Raw genomic sequence first — 20,460 nt, 5'->3', positions numbered from 1 at the left:
GCCATTAGGTAAGAAACAGAAGACAGAAAGACATAGGAGAAAAAATGAGTGAAACAGTGAGACGCTGTTCATTAAAATGAGGGGTGGTGGTTGCAGCACTGCAGTGGCCTATCAGCTGTCAATTGTTTCATAGCTATCAGGAAAAAAAAAAAAAAAGAGGATTACGAAGTGGGTAAGTGGGTTGGAAGATACCCTCAGGGATCTCTTCCCCACATGGCAGGGAGTCCAGGAAAGATGTTTGTTTCAGATTTAACACAGAGATGATGAATTTTGGCATGAGTCAACTGGAGGTAGGAGCTGACATCTCAATAATTAACGGATGATGCTAGGTATTCTGTGGACAGGTGGTATACGAAGAAGCTGTGAAAAGTCTTGGCAGTAAAGACCAAAAAAATTAAATATTCGGTACTCTGCTGGCTCATTATTTGTATAAAATAATTTTCATCTTTAATACCTGTCATGGAAGGCTCAAAATTTTCCTGTTGTATGTCAGCAATTCTGATGAAAACAAAACTTAGAGAAATCATTAGATCATCTTAGCTCTTGTTTTTGTCTGTCTCCTAGCAGTGGATATTAGGACCTAGAGCATCAGTCCTGCAGTGATATTTTACAACTAAGAAAGGCCTTGATCACTTTTAGCTGAAATTCCAATGATGGTTTAGCTTGTCTTAGCCTTCATGACTTCCCTAAAATAGGGTGATCCTTTTTTTTGCAACCTGGAAAAGATCTCAAGACTAACAAGCAAGCTGTTTCTTGTACAACAGTACTACAGATGGGTTACACGTCAGCCTGAGCATTATAAGCTTACCTGTATAAATGAGGACAGTCATTGCTGATGAACTAGTAAGGTCAGTAAAGCTGGAGCATGCATGTGGCATATTTTATTTCAGTTGCTGAACCAAATAATCAGGTGCAGAATACATGTTATGGAATTAGCATATTTATTCCAGCTGAACTGCATTGACACTGGCAGTGGGTTTGTGGAAGGCTGTTATTGCTTTAATCGTAGCAGCACAGCTGAAGTGTGAAAATTTTGAAATGTAGACAAGTGCCTTACATAACCTAGTGCAGCTTTAACATAATCCCCAGACAGATTCTGCAGTGAATTTTTAAACAAACAATTTATAATTGCCTAATGGATTAGGTAAAAGCAGTAGGTTGTGATAGATCTTCACTTCATTAAGGCTTTTGATACAGGTTCAATGTAACATTTTAATATAAAACTAGAAAAATATTATCTAAATGGAATTGTTGTAAAATGAAATCTGAAGGAGCTGAAAATATTATTTTAATTATGTATGTATCCTTGACCCATTTTAAAATCAGAAATGGGAGCAAAAGCAAGAATCCTACAAAAATCTAACCCCGTCTCAGTACTACACAGTAATTTCACTGACAAATCTGATGAGGGAATAAAAATTTTAACATTCGTTGATGCTGACCTGGGAGAGGTTACAGTTGATATAGAGGATACAATCAGTACTCAAAGTGATCTCCAAAAGAATGGACACCTTTTCTAAATCCGGTGTGACAAAATTCAGTGAAGAAGTAAATGCAAAACTATACCAAGAAAGTTGTGATCAAGCTCAGAGGTGACAGAATATATGGTTTAGAAAAAGTACAGCAAAGATGTGCTGTGGTGGATCACAAGTGAACTAAGAGTCAACATGATGCTAAATCAACGCAAGCTAAATCTTATGCTCTTAAGGAAAGGGGAAAATTAATAGTGAATGCATTTGCATATAATTAAATTAGTGTGGCTTAACAAATTACTGTGCAGTGTAATCATCCTTGTATACACAAACTTAAATTGTGGCTCGCACACATTATTGGACTTGACATTGCAGACCAAGTGAAAACAAATTACCCACAGAAAGAATGAGACTTCAGAGACAGAAAAGTCAAACTTGGGTAGCTGAGGCATGCCTTTTCCTCTTCCGGCCAAGCTGCTTAATAATAATCTCCATGGCCATTGCATTTTGCTCTATGTCTGGTGTCTAAGGACTTCTAACAGGCTGAGAGCATTTAAGGAGTGAGGTGAAGACTAAGCATGTGTCTGTCCTAGGCTTGAAATGCAGTGGGGCTGGGGCAGAGGGCAGGGTGCTTTCTGTGTGCTTGCATTTAGGAACCAGGCTGCCATGTGTGGGCAGCGGCAGGATACAAACTCTCTGAATCCCACTGTCTTCAGCTTAGACTCCAATAGTATAATAGTATTAAATGCTATTTTGGTGTAATTGAGAAGCACATTGAGAAAATTCAGAAGAAAGCAACAAGTATTGTAAGGGGTTTAGAAAGCAAGGCCTAAGTGAACAAAGTTGAGAAAACGGATCAAGAAAAGACTGATTTGTTTCAACACAAGAAATTTTTTATGAACTGTTAATGCAATTGTTTCCCCCATCCCCCCAAAAGAAGGTTATTTTCATAATTAACATAAAAATCTAGCTTTTTTGGTTGGTTAAGAGTAGTGAATCCTGGAAAAGACTACTTAGTGCATAGGCTCAGTAATACAAGGCAGCAGGCATACCTTATCCAACCTTGCAGACATGACTACATTTCAGAATCCCCTGAAGAATCACCAGGGCCACTATGCAAGCTCCAAAGGGGAAGCGTCCTGAGTGCTGGTCCCCAACTCTCTCTTGAGGTGAGATCCTCTTTCTAAGCATCTGGCCATTTGCAGATGTAAAAGAGGTATTCTATTCACCTGCCAAAGCTGCCAGCACTGCTGAGAGAGCTGGTCTCCCCATCTCCTCCCAGAAGGAGAGGGTGACCAGATGGGTTATCAGAAGTTCTCCTGGTCCATGGCCACTGCCAGTCACGCAGGACCATCCTACTCACAGGTACCTCAGCCAGGCTCAGCACTGTGGGATGCTCAGGGCCAAGGCCGGATCCCTGCTCCTTTTACTGTGTAGCATGGGTCTGCCAGGTCATAAGGGAATGAAGCTCAGCAGCTCTTGGATAAAAGACCTTAACACTAAATAAATTATAGAAAAATGGTAATAGTAGCTGACTCAGCAATGTTCTTTCCTCAATGTTGGGTTCATATTACTTTTTTTTTTTTTTTTTTTCCTTTCTTTTAATAACTTGCACTGGTTCACTTGAGATGTTTAATTAAGGAGAAAAAAATAATAATAATAAAAAAAAAAACTTACTTCCCATGAGAAGTAACACCACCTCAGCATTTCCTCCTAATGGAAGTTCAGATCCTGATCAAGCTTGGAACTAATGAACTTGCTTAGGCAAAATGTCTTAGAAAGTCCTTGAGGCTGTTGTGTGATTATTGTATTCCTCATGACTCACACTAACTCATTTGCATAGGTGTGAGCTATTTAAACAATCTGAAAAAAAAATACAAGGGATCTTATTTGTGTCTGGCTGATTCAAGAAGAACACATTGCAACTGAATCTCATCCTACTCACTGCAGAACTTGGCAATGAAATGTTTGACAAGGATGGGACTTAGGTCAATGACATGGAAAATAATGACAAATTTAAATGCAGATCCTGGAGGAGTATATCATAATAGACTGCTTCAAACAAATTTAACAAGGAAATTAGCTTTGGTAAAAATCAAGGATTCTAAGTATTAAAAAGTGACATAAAACCAATCATAATAGATGTGGTAAATCAGTTTTGCCAGACAGGAAATAAATCACAAGTGAATAGTGAGGGAAGCAGATGAGTGTTATGCTTTGGGATTTCAATATGTCAAAGTAAATTTTGTAAAATATTTATAAATTTATGAAGCATTGACAACAACTTAGAAAAAAAATCTGGTATTTAGAATTTTATGGATGTTTATATTTATATATTTGTATGAGTTTATGTGGCTTTGTATGTATGTATATATATATACATATGTATATGTATATATATATTATGTATGTATATATTTATCCATACAGAAATAAAACAAATCAACTGTAAATTTTATATACATTTACTTTCTTAAAAAGACAAAACTGTTTATTTGGTTTGGTTTTGTGTGTCAGCTATCTGTATACTGGGATGAAGTCATTTGTTTGTCCAAGTCACAGGATAAGGGAGATCAAAAGAAAGCTGAGGAGAATATGGCTGAGGAAAGAAGAAAAAAAAAAATCACTGATATGAAGCATCGTTTTTCCATAATTCTGCTCCATGTGAAATAGCATTTTTGGGTTAATTCACAAGACATCTATCTCTACAGACATATCCTAAATCAAATATACACATGCATGTTGCACAAGAAATCAAACAGTCTGTGCATGAGCTAATTCATGAATTTTGGTATCTTCCAGCCTGAATTAAAACAGGTAGATATGTTATTTTGGGACAAATTTCTACATAATCAATTAATGTATTCCTGCACCCAGGCTCACTCCATTGTCCCGAGACAATCTTTCCAAAAGACATTTTATTAACTGACTTACTTAACATGACATGGAATAAACAAACTTTGCTAAAGCCTCCTCTTTTGTGGTAATGAGTAAGAAGGAACAATTCTCTACAGGATTTTACTCTCTGAAAGTACTAAACCAAAAAAAGCAGGCTAACGTCTGGAGATAAATGTGAATCTATATCCTTTCAGTCAGAAGGACCACGTAAGGTCATGAATGTACTAGATGTGACAGCATGTGCAGAGGAGCTTCCACATGTGCCATTTCCCCACTCACTTATCTTCAAATATCAAAGTAAAATACATGTGATCACAATGCTGTTCTAAGTTGGGAGTTACAAAGTTCTCCTTTGAATTAAATGGTTTGGAAGTCGATGAGGCAATGCCATGAGAGGACATGGCATGGGCCAAGGAGGTGTCAGACAACAGCACTTTATGGGACTCTGTTGGTACCTTGTCAGACTTGGTGTAGGAAGCCTCTGGGACGTTTACCATCTGTGACATGAGTTTCACTTGAATGACATTTCCATTGTAGGACCTAACAGGTTGTGGCCCTTGTTTGGTTTCTTTTGAGGACCAAACTTGTCTCTTCTGGAAAGCAGATGGAATGGGTAACCCATGAGATGCTTAATATTTGTCTTCATTGTCACATACGAAGTTTCTGCAAATGTCTCCTGCAATGATCCATCTTGTAGCACAGTGTCAGGTTGTACACGGGGACTCAACTTTTTTGAGGAAAGATTAAGTGCTTCCGGTGAAGCTGCTGTTGTCTTTTCAGCTGTCAGGAAAGGCCAGGTGAGGTCAGGGACAGGATGAGTAGTAACTCTGAGTCAACTTATGCAAGGGTGTAGCTTGCAAGGTAAAATATACAGGCGAAATTATTCCTGGGGAAGTGGGTGGGACATGTCACAGATGGATAGCAGGGAACAATAGCTGCTTTTCTGTCACAAGCTTATTTCCAGTAGCTAAAAATGAACATTTATTATAACCAAAATAGGATCTAACTTGCTATAGTTCTTCTCCTTGCATTAACTGACACTTCCCCAGGGAGATCAGGATTTCAGAAAGCATCAGAGGGGCTGACAGCCATTTCAGCCCATCACACCATAGTGCTCTGCCTGCTAATCTGACCACCTTTCTGGAGTTTTCAAAAGGCCTAAGTGCTAATTTCCTTTTGCCCTACGCAAATAGACACTACCAGGGTCTTGGGAGTTCCCTCCATGAGCAGCTCTGGTTAAAAGCAAACCCTAAACCTTGCTTGTTTTATTTTACCTTTTTTCTAGAAGGACCCTCACTATTTCTTACATTTAGCTAAATGAAAGGCACCTTTAATGTAAACCAGAATAAATGTGGTTCTCCCAGACACAGTATAACACAGAGTGGGTCAGGAAAGAAATGCAGACACAGGTGGATTGAGAACCCTGCATGGACGGACAGCCTAGGGAGGCACTAAAATCTTCAGCTCTTTTTGGCAATGTCAAATGGCAGGGAACAGCTATTCAGCAGTCCCAGTTTTACTCCTCTGGAAGACATGAGCCATGAGAGGAATTCACCACATCTCCTCCACAGCTGGCCCTCCAGAGGCGGGCAGCAGAAATGCAACTAGGTCACAGGGCCGCATGGCTGCTGGCCAAGAGCTCCTGGAGAGGTGTGTAGGCCCAGCCAGCACTGCTCAAACATGCTCTCAAGCCTGCAGAAGTTGATACTGCCACCCACTGCTGCTTCTGAGCACATTCCCCCTCAAACCGAGAGTGAATTTCTGGCTAGAGTTTGTTCTCAGTAGCACATTTTCTCTTCTGGACTCACAGCTCTCCCTGCAAACGGGTATATCTGGGAATAACAGGGGCTCTGAAGTGTGCCAGTGGAGGTTGGGGTGGAAATGCTTTTCAAAGACAAGGATCAGTGGAGCCGTTGGATGAATTTTCTGTGCTGCTTCTTCTCAGCCAAGAATACTTTGGCCCTGGCTTTGTCCCTTTGCCACAGGCTTTTTGTTCCAGATGTTGTCAGCATGTTATAGTGGTGGAGAGAAGAAAAATTCAGGTCTTCTTAATGTCTGAGGCTGAACACCCATTGCCTGACAACAAAACGCATTTTGCCACATAATTGGAAGCAACAGCACCTGCAGGGCAGGTGCAAACGGAGCCTTGACTCCCATAAAATGAGGTTAGAAGCAAAAATTTGGAACAGTGTTGGTGCATCTGGACCATCAGTGTATGTTGCTGTGCAATCCATGATTTTCTGCAGACAGAGCTTGGTAAAAAAAAAAAAAAAAAAAAAAAAAAAAAAGGTACCAAAACAATATAAAAGTGGTTGATGCAATACAAAGTATTTTCTTGAATGGTGTTGATCTGATTATCTGATTATTTTCCAGAGAGTTTGGGGGATTTCAGGTTGTCATACAATTTTGCCAATATTTCCTTGCACCATGCCTGTGCCATTGAAAGAACTTTGCTTTAATTTTAATTCAATTTCCTCCCTTCAGCTTCACCTGCCATAACAGCTATGCACATCAGGCATGCATCTGTGTGCACAGACACAAACTATGTCCCCTTTACCAAGTGCTTCTTGTTAAACCAATTCAACCTCAAATTTTCCATGCCAATTGTCAGCATCTGATGAAATTACTGGCAGGACGTTTTCAAGCAGAATAATTCATTTCTATAAGTAACGCTAGGAAGGAAATGTGAGAATCGTTTCACCAGTGCCATTCTGATGAGGAACCCCATAGTATGTCTGCAACAAGGCTCAGCTCAAGAAAACACACAAACAAAACCCCACCAGTTCCTCATCCAGTAAAGAGCAGATTTAATACAGCTCTACCTTAGGCTAAAAGGGCTAGTGGAAAGCAGAAGGGCCAAGCTCAGCACCTTCCCTGCATTTTCCCACTGCCAGTGTTGCCACATTATAAGTGAGTGTGAGAAGCTACACGTAACCACAGGGCTTTGTAATACAGCAAGAAGAAAAATACGTAATGAAATTAAACCAGGTTCCTACCTGCGCACAGAGGAACTTCAATAATTTTAACTAATGGCCAGCAGACACATTGCAAATTACCAGACAAGCAAAGAGGCATAAATGAATAAATAAAAACATCAAGAACGCTGAATCATAGAATACATTTTTTCTCATTTTATTTATTTGTGGGTGGGTTTTTTATTCAAATTACAAAAAATACCCCACTCAGAGTTTTACATGATATGCAGTTCTTGTCAGAGCTTGTAAAATAATAAAATAACAGATCAAACCCACCACAAAATATCACAGAAGTAATTTAATTTCAGAAATGCATAGTAAGTCATGGTATGTCAGTGAGAGTCAGCAGTATATTCCCTGAACATAATGGAGTCTCAGGTATATCAAGTCTTATAAAAGCACATAGTCACTCAGACTGCTCTGGAGAACAAATTATCATTTATCTGACTGCATGAGGAGCTGTGGCACAACCATTTGTGACATCTTTCTGAATACTGGCAAGAAATAATTTGAGAAAAAAAAAGTGTACAGCTTGACAACATTTGTGTACATTTTATATTTGTGGTAAAAACAGGATGACCAAGATAAAAACTGTCATGAGAAAGCATCTTCCTCCTCAAGGCTGCAAATGCCCCCCTTCCCAAAATCATTGAGAAAACAAAACAACAAAAAGAAAGTCAATTCACAATGAAATGTCCAATCCATTACTAATTTCTTCCTAGAACAGCCCGGTTTGGTACATCATCTCAGCATGAATGAATCAGAATATTTTGATGGAAAGAAAAGAATGATGAAAAGAAAAAAAGTATTTTTAAACAGGTATTTGAATGCAAAACAGCTAGGAAATTAAATTCAGCTGGAATTAGGCATAAAGAGACTTCTTTGATGCATTTGTTAATTTATTTATAGTCGAGATATAGTTTTTAAAAGACACTGGCAAATTTAGAGTCTTTCAAGTTATACTTGAGAAAATGCCTCACAGAATGAACATTAAAATAATCTATTCAGTTTATCAAAAAAAAAAAACACCCTCACACCGCCAAACTAAAAATAAAATAAAATAAAATAAAAGACTTAAAAGACTGGTATGTCATCTGATTATAATATCTGATTACAATATATCAGTATTTTCCCAGGGAGGAAATACTGAGAATGAATAGGCTTCTTAATCTATAAAGGAAATGTGTTAGCAGCAATGCAAAATGAGAAGCTAGGCTGCTTCACACTGCAGAGAAGGCATGCATTTTAAGGCTGAGATTAGTCACTGGTGCAAGCTGCTAATAAAAGCAGCAAATTCTTAATTTATTTTGGACTTCAAAAGCACAAAAAAATGGCTTTCTGAAAATAAGCATTAGTCAAACTCTGGTGATAAAGCCTGATAAAGGAATGGCTGAGAATGGTAAGGGCTTGTGATGTGCAGGAGGTTAGATTACATGCTCCAGTGATATCATCTGTCCTTAAACGCTCTTAGTAAATACAGCATTGTACTGGTTTCCAGAGTAATGATCAGAATTCAGCAGATCCACCTTTTTCTCCATTTTATACATTTTTCTTCAGAAAACAGGGAGATAATTACCATTTGCATCTCTATGATTGCTTTGCTATTCTATATGCTCCTAAGCCTTGATAAGAAACCAAATTCATTTTATGACCCTTTGACACTAATATGGCATTAACACAAACTAGAGCTAGGGGCCATTGCATTTATCACAGCAAAGTACACCAAAATAACATCCACTGTGCATACTGTAGTCTCAGATACGTGGGATAAATGGAAAGATTTTAGGGACTCCTTAGGAGCATCAGATTTCATCTCATTTCTACCAGCAAATGAAACATGACAGATGTTTAAGTAAGTCTTTACCTAAAATAAATAAATAAATAAATAAATAAATAAATAAACAAACAAATAAATAAATAAATAAAAAATATATAAAAAATTATCAAAACAGTAAGAGAATTTAAATTATGTGGATTTGTGTCATGCATGTTCCCACACCAGCCTTCTGCCTGCTATATCTTCTTAAGTGATATTACCAGATCTGTTTGCAAAGCAGCACCCCACTGTATTTTCCATTCCTGGACAGTTTCTAGCACTGAGTTAAGATTAAATGGAGTGCAGATTTGCTATTAGTAATGAGAGTGAGAAGTGTTGGAGATAAGCACAGAAACAGAGGATCAAAAAGTGCCACTGCTATCATTTACTGTGTTGAGCCATTGAAGGTGAAAAGTCATATTCCTTTACAATTGGCTCTCATTTTGAACATGCATTTGGTGTTTTTTAAATCCAGATCTCAGCCCAGTGGTGATGCTGTTTAATTATCAGAGAACCCCTCCATGCATGACTCTTGGTACCGGGGAGAGGCCACAGCTGCCCACCACTTCGGGGTGCCAGCAGAGAGCGGGGCACTGGGCAGCAGCACCCCATCCATCCCCACGTGGGTCAGGGGAAGTGCGGTGGAGGAGATGGGTTATATAAGCAGAGAGATAGACATGAGGAGCTGAGAATATTATGGCCTGGAGCTTTGATTTAGATACCAAAAGGTTTGTCAGCAGTGCTGTGAAAGGCAATTGTGAATTGTGTTAGGAGCCTGAGTACCACTAACAAATATGCCCCTATTTGGGGCTTCTATCACGTTGAAACAGGTAACACATTACTTTGATGCTGACTGGGAGAGCTTCCTGTTTCCTTTCTTTACAACAAGCCAGGATTAATGTTCAAATGTGAAGAGAGTGTTGTCACACACTGACAGTCTTCTCTGCCCCTCTACATACAGAAATGTGGCTTCGGCAGAAAAAACACCTAACTTTTAGGATTGCTGAGCTTTAAACAAATCTGAGACACAGACAAGCCCATCATAAGATGTCGGCAGAATAGAAATGCTACCGAGAGGGGAAAAAAAATGGCAAGACAAACAGATCTCCCTTCATCAGTTCAGTCTTTGTACAGCAGAGCAGCAGCAGCAGCAGAAAAGCAGCAGCAGGAGCAGTGGCAGTAGGAGCACGAGAAGCAGCAGCAGGAGCAGGAGAAGCAGCAGCAGCAGGAGCAGGAGAAGCAGCAGAAGCAGCAGCTCGGAGCTGCCCCCGGAGCCCGGCTGCCGGCCTCCCCCGCCAGGGGGCAGGAGCAGAGCAGCGGCCACGGGGGGAGCTCGGACAGAGAGGCCTTAAAACGGCAGGGAGATGTGGCAGGGTAATTCTTTCCTTGGGAGATATCTATTTTTATGTTTATATTCCATACTTCTAAGCAAGGGGAAAAAAAAATGGGAGTGCAGGTGACTCCTTCAAAAAGAAGTAACTGGGTTACTTGGCAATCATTTGCCAAAAAGTGATAAATCCCCTGAAGAGTTCTACAAAAAGGGCCAGACATTTGTAACCAAAATACCGTATCTGAGTTCCCATCTAAAGGACAACATCTTTTTACATTGCATTTATTGTGAATGCCCCATTACATTACATTTATTGTGGATGCCCCATCCCTGGAGGTGTTCAAGGCCAGGCTGGATGGGGCTTTGGGCAGCCTGGTCTGGTGGGCAGTGTCCCTGCCCATGGCAGGGGGTTGGAACGAGGTGGTCTTTAAGGTCCCTTCCAACCCAAACCATTCTGTGATTCTGTGAGTCTATTTTACCCTTTAAACTCTATTGCTATGGTGTATTACAATGCCACTCCAAAAATGGAGTGTGCATAATCTTTAGCATATGAGATAAAGTAAGTGCCCTGTACACAAAATACTTCAAAACAGCACCCAAAATTTCTGAGCAATGAATTTCTGAGCACTGAAACTCAGAAGAGTTTTAGTCTTAAAACTTGTTTTCATTAGGTAACTACAGCACTTTTACTATGAAGCTTTGGAAAGCTGTTTTTATTATGAAGCTTCTATTACAGAGCTCACTCCTGCCCTGTTCTTAACCTTATTCGCCATAGTGCTATATCATGTACAAGGATATATAATTTAACCTGATAGTGGATAAGGATAGTAGGGCAATAATTAAAGCCTCTTTATTGTATTTCTTATTGGCTGCTTTTAGACTACATAAGATTGTAAAACAGACTACAGTAAGAATACAGGAAGAAATTGTAGAGCTCATGTACAGGAATCTAATCAGCCTCTTCCAGGGAACATCGCATTACACTTTTGAAGAGCAAAATGCTGCTTGTCCCCATGCCCATCCTGGGTTCCACTGAACCTACTGGCTTCTTGCAGACCTTTATTTATGAAAGAATCTGATTTATGTTATTTGGGGCTGCTGCAGTAGTTTTTGTGAGTGTTTTATTTGTCCTATTTTAATTAAATAAAGCAAACAAAACTGTGGAAAACAAATGTTAACTGGAGCTGTTTCCTTTCCAGTGGAATTCCAAAGCTTCAGCCAAGCCTGCTTCCATATGGTGCCTCAGGGCACAGAAACACATCAATATGGGAAGATAAAACCTCCTGACATTACAAAGCCAGTCGGTCAAAAGACCTGCTGGCTGACTGCTGACGTTGGACCCTCTCCCACTGTGGGCACAAATGCTAGGACTATGAAGACATCTGTGTGCACTGTGTCCTCGTCTGTGTCTCCCATGTAGCTGAGCCTCTGCGTGGTGAGTTATGGTCTCCTGGGGCCCTGACAGCCACAGGAGGAGCAGGATGGAGTCATGATGATCATCCATCTCCATTGCTCCCTTCTTTGCAGAGAGATTTCTCTGGTACTAGCTGTGCACCAGACCCTGAACTCTCTGCCCTCTGTTCGCAGGGGACATGCCTACCCTTGACACTGCTCCAGGACAGGGAAGGGCAAAAATGAGATCACAAGGGCTTCAGAAATCCCTGAGGAGAAAAGAAAAAAGAAAAAGAAAAAAAGAAAAAAAGTACACTATTTCAACCAAATACAAATATTTAATTAACTGAACAAAGTTGTTATTTAAGAGCATTGAAGGGAGCTATCTAAGGAGCTATTGATCTTGCACACTTTTTTCAAAACTCTTCTGTAAAAAAAGAAGGTTCAAAGGGGGTCCCCTTTTTCCTCTCATCTGGTTATGATTTGCCTAAACTTTCATGATCTCCAAGGTCATGTCCTCGCCCACCTTGCACTGAGGGGTCTTGGGTGGCAGGGCCTGGTGCTGGTGCACCAGACCATGCTCGCCACACAGGATGGTATACTGGTTGTGTATCCCATGAGCCTGAGGCAGCTGGAGGCACTCCAGGATCAGCACTACTGACCTGCACAACTGCAGTGGTCTGCAGCCTCATCGGCAGGCAAAAAGGAATTGGTCTAGAAAAAGTGAGAGAAGATGAAGTCCTATGGTATACCCCTGATATCAAAGGTATGCCATGCTATTTCCTCGATTTGTCTGTACTAGTCTGATTTGTGTAGATTAAAACTGTTCTGCTGCTTCAAGCTCTCTCTGTAAGTAGATGGGGAAATTGAGGATGTGATGGTGTACCAACTCCATTGGCTCTGCAGTTGATGTGTCCCAGTATGCTCCCATCCAGAGAGATGTGAGGGGGGGGGAACACACCTCTCTTTCTCTTTCTTCTTCATCTTCGTTAAGTCACCTTGCTGCTCCATGTGAAGCTGACTGATGCTGACTGCAACAGCATCTCCATACAATTGAATCTCTACATTTTCAACAGCTAAGCCCTCAGGAGAGTTATGGTCCTATAGGATAGCAACCAAGGCCCTGACATCTTTTGGGTCCCAGATCACACTGAGAAGCACTCAGCTGCTGAGAAACATTTCCTAGAGGAGACTAGTTCTCATTGGCCAAAGAGGGAAAGTGGGGAGATACGATTCATCAGACTTAGACACCATGAATGCCCTTTGTACTCTGTTATTTCTAAGCTCCTCCCTGAAGTCCTCTGGGATTGCATCCCTTTTCTCCTTCACCCACTGACTTTCTGAAGACCAAATTGAAATGTGAGCACTTGTGACACTTTTTCCTTCAATCCCTATTTCCTAAATAAAGCAAAATCCTAAGCTACATTTTGTTCTATTTTACATGCCTGAAGCATGCATTCAAGTGAGAGAAATCCCAAACACATCTACTTGTGTTTCCATGTGCACACCCACAGCTTGCCTTAAGGAATATTACATTTTTTATTAAAGCAACCCCATCATCAACGCTTTGTTTAGAATATATTTGTTCAAATGAACTAACATATACTGTAATCAAAACAGCTGAGAGATATTAGGGAAATCTCTGCTAGAAAAACAAATGGCTGTTAATGTTCTAACAAAATTTAAGCAGACCTAAAGCCTTTAGAAATAAACGTTTTGTAACATTGTCTTATTTTGTATGTTTACTAAATGAGAACACATAAACGGAAAATCAAGGCTCCTTTAGAGAATCAATGAACATAATCTAATTTTTTAACTATTGTACAAAATAAGATTGAGTAATAAGGCATCAGAGTGCAATACTGACAAGGGCATGAAATCTCTGTTTTGAAGTCATTTTTCATTTTTCTACTAGCAGCCAGGCTTAATATAGACAAACAAGTTTCATATAGAAACTCCTCCCAAGTTCAAAAATAAAATTTCTACTCTTCCTTTTGGTTTTCCAATGTTTTCTAGAATGTATCTTCACCACCAGAAACAGAAACATTAAATAACAAAAATTCCTGCAGTGGGGCCATCCACTATAAACATAGTTCAAATATTTTAAATTGATATTTGATTTATTATGTCCCAAATACATTTATAGCTATTTTTTTTCCAGAATTGTTTTTGTCTCTTCTCAATTTTTCCCGTTTTTTCCTTTGTAGACATTTTTAATGTACTGAACAGAGGAGACGTTCAACAGTACACATTAAACATTTGCCTGACAGTCTGATGACTCTACCACATTATCTAGGCTCTGTTCACTATCTCTGTCCTCTCAGCTATAGTCTCTTCAAATATTGACACTACTCTTCATACAAAGAAATGCTCATATTTAAATTATTCTCCATGCAAAATATCCCTGAATTTTACAGGGCTTATTTTCTGTCCTCTACTTCAGGCAGTTGTGAAACGTGTGATGTAAATCATCTGTGGCACAGCCTTCATAGTCCTCAGATGGTGCTTAATGATTGCATTGCACAGCAGCTCATAAAACTGGGCACATAAATGTTTTTATGGCTATGAACTTGTATGGGCTCAATTCCATATTTCTCCCCAAATTTAGTACATTTCTGCTGAATTAGCTCCAATTCCCTTTTGACATCTTATTGCACATCTAGCAAGAGGTCTGGGCTAAAAGCAGATAAGGCACCAAGCCATTTGTTTCTTCAGGGTTTCAGTCCCCAACGAAACATCACTCAGATGTCGAGAAGTGCTGAATAAGAAATACAAGCAAGGCCTCACTTTTGGTCTAGCTTAAATTTTGTTATTTGTGTGAAGAAGGAGCTCTTTTAAGCATTAATTGCAGAAGAGTGAAGATTTAATTTCAAAAGATTCCCTTCGGACCATCTCAAGTTGTTATCCTGTCAGCACAAAAGCAAACATGCTACCAGGAGAGCTGTCATAGCCTTGTTCTAAGAAGCAAATCTCTAACCCACTCCTTCTCTGTCTTTTAAAGAAGTTTTATACAACCTGACCTGCGAAGGGTGAGCAGGCCAAAGCATCAGAAATAAATATCGGGGAGAGGTCTGGAAAAGGACTATGGTGTGGAGATGCTAGGAGAAGGAGACCCAGGAGCACTGACATGGCTTTGGACAAAGCACCTTGTAAGAATACAAGTAGTTTGGCAGTTTCAAGAGCAAGGAATTGTGGATGGAGCATGGGGAAAGGAAGAGGTATAAGCTGGGCTATTGTTTTTGTAGGGATGAAAAGACAATGAGGGTGTGTTCTTCCTTTGCAGCAGCAGAAGAAAGTGAAGGTGGACACTGAAGTGAGGTGAGAGGGATTTGAGAATTGGGCCTCAGGGTATTGCAAAATGGAAGAAGGGAGTGGATGTAACAGGCGTATTTACTAAACAAGCCTGATGTCACTGATCATTGTCAATGCAAACACAGGCACAATCCCAATCCCTTCTTCCTGAGCAAGCCGTTATGGACAGGGAGTTGGTGCACATTAAAACATGCTTGCAGTAGCAGATTAGCTGTCCTTTTTTGTTGTTCAGAAATAGCTAAACCTGTTGTATTCCAGGAGGCATGTTTTCCATTGGCTGGCTACTGTGCTGTAGATAGCTAACTGTCTGTGGCTGCCTAGTGTTGTAGCTGCATGGTGTTGGTAAGCTGTTGGTAAACTGAAGACCCTAGTGACCCACCTGGTTAGCTAAACAATCTTACTCTAAATTTAGTTGTAGTATTCTTACCGTCTGGAGTCATCTGGGTGAGACTCACAACAAACTTGGAACAGCAGCCTGTTTCACATTTTTTCTGCCCTTCCCAGGTGATCATATACCACAGCCCAGCTCTTTTGCTATGGATCTGGCACATCACATCATACTTCTTTCTTTGGTTTGTTTGGCTTCATTAGTCTAGTATTTGTCTATGAGCTGCTTTCCTGAAAACAAAAGGGTTTTCATTAATACCATCTAAAGAAAGCAAGCTTTTCTAAACATAAAGTCTTCTTTTTAATAAAATAGCTATACCACATTTTCTTGTCCAAAGGAGTGTTGATAATACTTGTAAGTGTAATTTAATGACTTAATTTAAAAATGTGTGCATGTATAAAGACACTTTTCTCTAAAAACCATATCTTTAACTGCCTGTTTGGATGTAGGTAAGTAAGAATTTCTATGTCGTGTCAATCCAAATGTCTTCCACTAATGGTTTCAGTTCACCAGCCCGTCTTCTTGGAATAGATTAAAAGGGACTCACAGAGTTATGGGTGAAGAATTTCTCAGCTACAACATCCCAGTTAAAAAATGCAGTCAGATGAAGAGTATTAACACCTAATAATATGTCCAGCAGGAATGCAAACTTGACACATGAGCAAGCTTTCAGTGAATTAGTGGGAGATCAACAGCTTGAGCACATAGGGGCACAGCTGTCCTAGGTAAGCTATTCTAGAAGTAAGGCACAAAGTATATAGGACATTCCATAGTGTTCAGGAAACAGAAATGTGGAAAGAAATTCGGAGGTCATTTTGGTAATCCTTGATTTAAAAAAAAAAAAAAAAAAAAAAAAAAAAGTGGGTTAGCAAGCTGAAATAACATTTTCTTATTGTTTGCCTAAATGTTACTGGAGAAACAACTACTAGAATACCATGTTAAAAGAAAGATCCAAAAAAACAATTCCAGAGGAGAACTACAAAACTTGTTACAGATTGCTTAACCATCCTAAAAGCTTAATCTATTTAAACTATCAAAGTTTAAAGTTCCCTTGATCACAATTTATAAATGCCAAATCTAGCTGTTGAAGCTATAATAGGATTCAATGTCTGGGAGATGAAGCTAAACTAATTCGGACCATAAATAATGCTCTCATTAGCTATCTGTGTGCATATTAACTGTTGAAATAATCTGTCAAAGATTGTCCATCACTAAAAATAATTCAATCACCATCGGATTTTTATTTGGTAGACATGCTTTAATTCAACAACATCTATTGGGCTTGAAGCAAATTAATTAATAGATGTCCAGTGACCGATGTTACTAAAAGGGCTGGAGTAAATAATTGTAAAGCCAATATTAATCATTGAGTCCTTTAATTTATCTACTGCAAATAACAACCTCATAGCTCGGTTATGTGTTGCAAGGCTTATGTCTTGATTTGTTTAGCCTAATCACAGTATCAAGATATCCTTGCAGAGGATATCTCCTTTCTCCCACAGCCAGCAACGACCAAAACATTGATCATTAGAACACATCCTGTCCTCTAAATCACATTGCCACCTTTGTCAACAAGTCCTTGCAGAGGTCACACTGAGATCAGGTAAGGACATTTTCACCAGCACTCTTATCCAAAAGGATTTCAGAGCAGGTGACATTTTTTGGCTGTAACTATATCCTACCGAGAGAGGTCCCGTGACATTTTTGTTAGTGTTGCACCTTTTAAAATGTATTGCAGCACAGCCCAGGAACAATGTGCTCATTTGTCAAGATAATACACATCTAAGTGTGCCTCTGTTAAGCTCACAGTCAGGCATTTCTGAAACCTAATCATCGCTCAGCCATTTGTTGGCTGGGTGTGACTCACTTAACCTCTCTGTGACTGTGTGTCAAATGACAATAATAATCTGCTTTCTGGGGGCTTGGGAGCATTTAGGTAGCATTATGTGGTGCTCTGTAACCTGAGGTTACATGACCGGCTCCCCATCTCAGCATTTCACACACAGCACAGTGACTTGTCTCTCACCTGTATCGGTGGTGACTGACCAAGATGACTTGATGTGTGCCAAGAACCATCCAAGACAATGCGGCTTTAGTCTAAGGAAGAGACATTTCTTAGCAGTAACGGTATATCCCATTCTCATACACAAAATGGAAAACTGAAGCTCTGGGAACTGGACAGACATATTGATATGGCTCACCACACTTACCATCGTTCCATAATGTTTGTATCAGTTATTCGCATTAGTAAAGTTAAACACACAGCACCTTTATTACAGTTTGCCATTTCTTTTTCATTACTTACTTGCTAACAGCTACCGTCTTCACATCTGGCATATATAGATAAAAAGAACTGTATTTTCAGGAAGAAGATTGTTTTTATTATTAGCCAAATTATATGCATTTGTGCAATGTGCCTTTCCTTCTGCCAATTATAGCCACATCACACATTGGCCTAAATTAAGGTCTGTGGCGTATGGATTTGCTCAAGGATTTCCATGGTGTAAAGCTCTTACAGTCTTTTTCTACCGTTACAAGTTTATGTTTTATGAATCTTTTGCATATGAAATAGTGCCAAATGGCAGTTGTGGAATTCACCACTAATTGTAGAGAGCCAGGCAATGGACACAGATACTTCTCCAGCAGCTCTGTCTGCCAGCTAAAAGGCCATAATGTCTCTCCTGGGAGACGCTATAGTTCCCTCCAAGCTGCAAGCTGAGCTGATAGTGGAATTGTTCCTTACCTACTTGAATCTAAATGGGAGTAGTCAGAAAACGGTCACTGTTCAAAATAACGAAGCTCACTTTTATGGACACAGAAGCTGCTCAGGAATAGAACAGAAGGTGCAGCAACCTGCAACATGGATGGCAGTAGAGAAGAAAGGTGATCAGCTAAAGACAACAGCTTCTGCGAGCACAGACAGATCTTGGAGCAAACATATATGTGCCGTAGTCTTAGTTCTTGATTTTTCATCTCTGTATAATAAAGAGGACAATAGGAAGAAGGATTTTCCTCTGGCAGTTCCTACCTATCCCAATCTAAACTACATGCTTCTCCTTTAACGCTGAATTTCAATCTGCTCATAGAGCACTCTGAAAGCTCCCTTCTTTGATCTTATTCACTTCCCACTCACTTCTAAAGACACTGGTCTTGATCACGTTGTGATTTCTGTTATGCAGCAGTACCACTTTAATTAGCACTTGGACATATTCCTGATATTTTGGATGAAGCTGGAGGTATTTTCTCATTTCTATTCTTCAGGTCTGTTCATGAAAAAGTCACCTTCTGTGATAGACGATGGCTTTACAAGTCATAATAACTCAAGTCACAAAAACTTAATTTAACAACTTGCCCTTAACAAGTGATTTGTTGCTTATGGCCAATGTACTCACTTCTTTCATGCTGCTTCCAACTACCAGTCCCAGCTCTGCAGTAAAAACAACATGGAGCACAGGGAGCACATATAATTACTTAAAAAAAAAAAAAAAAAAAGGTAAAATAAGAGAAATAAGAGGAGGGTATCTGGATCCTTATAGTCGGGCTTCAGGCAAAGCTGGTGTTTTATTACTTATTGCTTTTGCAAAATGCTGCTGAAGATCAAATTTCCTTAGAAATCTGTCATTCTTACATACTCACAGTATTTTTTTGTCTTTGAGTTTATCCTCTTCTGCAGTGGTAATGATTAATCTCATTCTCTTGGCACACAGTTTTAAATCCAGTGACTTCAGCAGAATGAAACTATAACCTTAGCAAATGGGAATCTATTGCCTTGTCAGAGGAGAGTCTCTTTATATGTGCTGAGGGCTTGAACGCTCAGCAAACTCTCCTAAAATGATTTCATGAGCACACCTGCTATCTACTTGGTACTCAGTTTGATTTCTGGTAGTGTAGGTAAAAGAGGAAATTTAGGTTTCATTTTATAGCAAAAAGTGAGCTCACTCCTGCCGAAAAACCTTAAGGGAGCTTTCATTCCCAACAACCATTTCACTCACCCCTTTCTGATCCTGAGCTGGAAGTATGTTTCCTGGGGGATTTTTTATTTGTCCCTTAGGAAACTTGGAATTGCCTCAAGACTGAATCAGAATGAGAATTACTTGTCAGATAAAATCTAGTTTCTGAGGATAACCTATCAGCTGGAGATGCTGGAATAGCAAAGATCCTGCTCCTTGCTGCTGTAAAAACTGTCTCCCTACCGTACAGGTTTTGGCTAAGTAATCAGCTTCTTCTGCCTACAATGTGTTCTCTTTTTCTTTTCCAACCATTTATTTCATTTGGATTCCTTCATATATATGATAAGACTGATGTGGAAAGGGTTGTTTTTCTTTTACAAGTAACTGGTGAATAATTACAGACAACCACAGAACGGTTGGGGTTGGAAAGGTCCTCTGGAAGTCAGCTGGTCCAACCCCCCTGCTAATGCAGGTTGCCAACTAGAGCGGGTTGCCATTGATAAGGGCCACTGACTTCTGCAGCTTGTCTGAGTATAACATTTTATGCCAATTCACAAAAATAGCAACTTCAGTACAAAGTTCAGTACAGTCACCTTTGTAGAAAATAAAATGCTCTGGTTACAGTGAAGACCTCTAGTATAGTCTTCAGTGGATTTTGTTTTTGTTTCGTTTATTAACATAGTTGATTACAAGAAGATTTACATGGAAGATTTATACAGAAAGACTACAAACTAATTAAAACAAATATTTATAAAATTGAGATCCTTTTACAAGAACAAGAAAACCAGGCTGACTTCATACATAGTCAAGCTGTACAAATGAAAAGTGTAGTAAAAAGTTTATCATTGCACTGAGGCCTGCTTCACTTAGATGTCTCCATCAGCTTAGAAATGCAGAACGACACTATAGATATTATAGACACTATAG

Source organism: Oxyura jamaicensis, chromosome 3, assembly GCF_011077185.1.
Source record: "Oxyura jamaicensis isolate SHBP4307 breed ruddy duck chromosome 3, BPBGC_Ojam_1.0, whole genome shotgun sequence".
Classification (NCBI taxonomy): Eukaryota; Metazoa; Chordata; class Aves; order Anseriformes; family Anatidae; genus Oxyura; species Oxyura jamaicensis.
The sequence above is the reverse complement of the archived record's forward strand: the minus strand, read 5'-3'. Positions refer to the sequence as shown.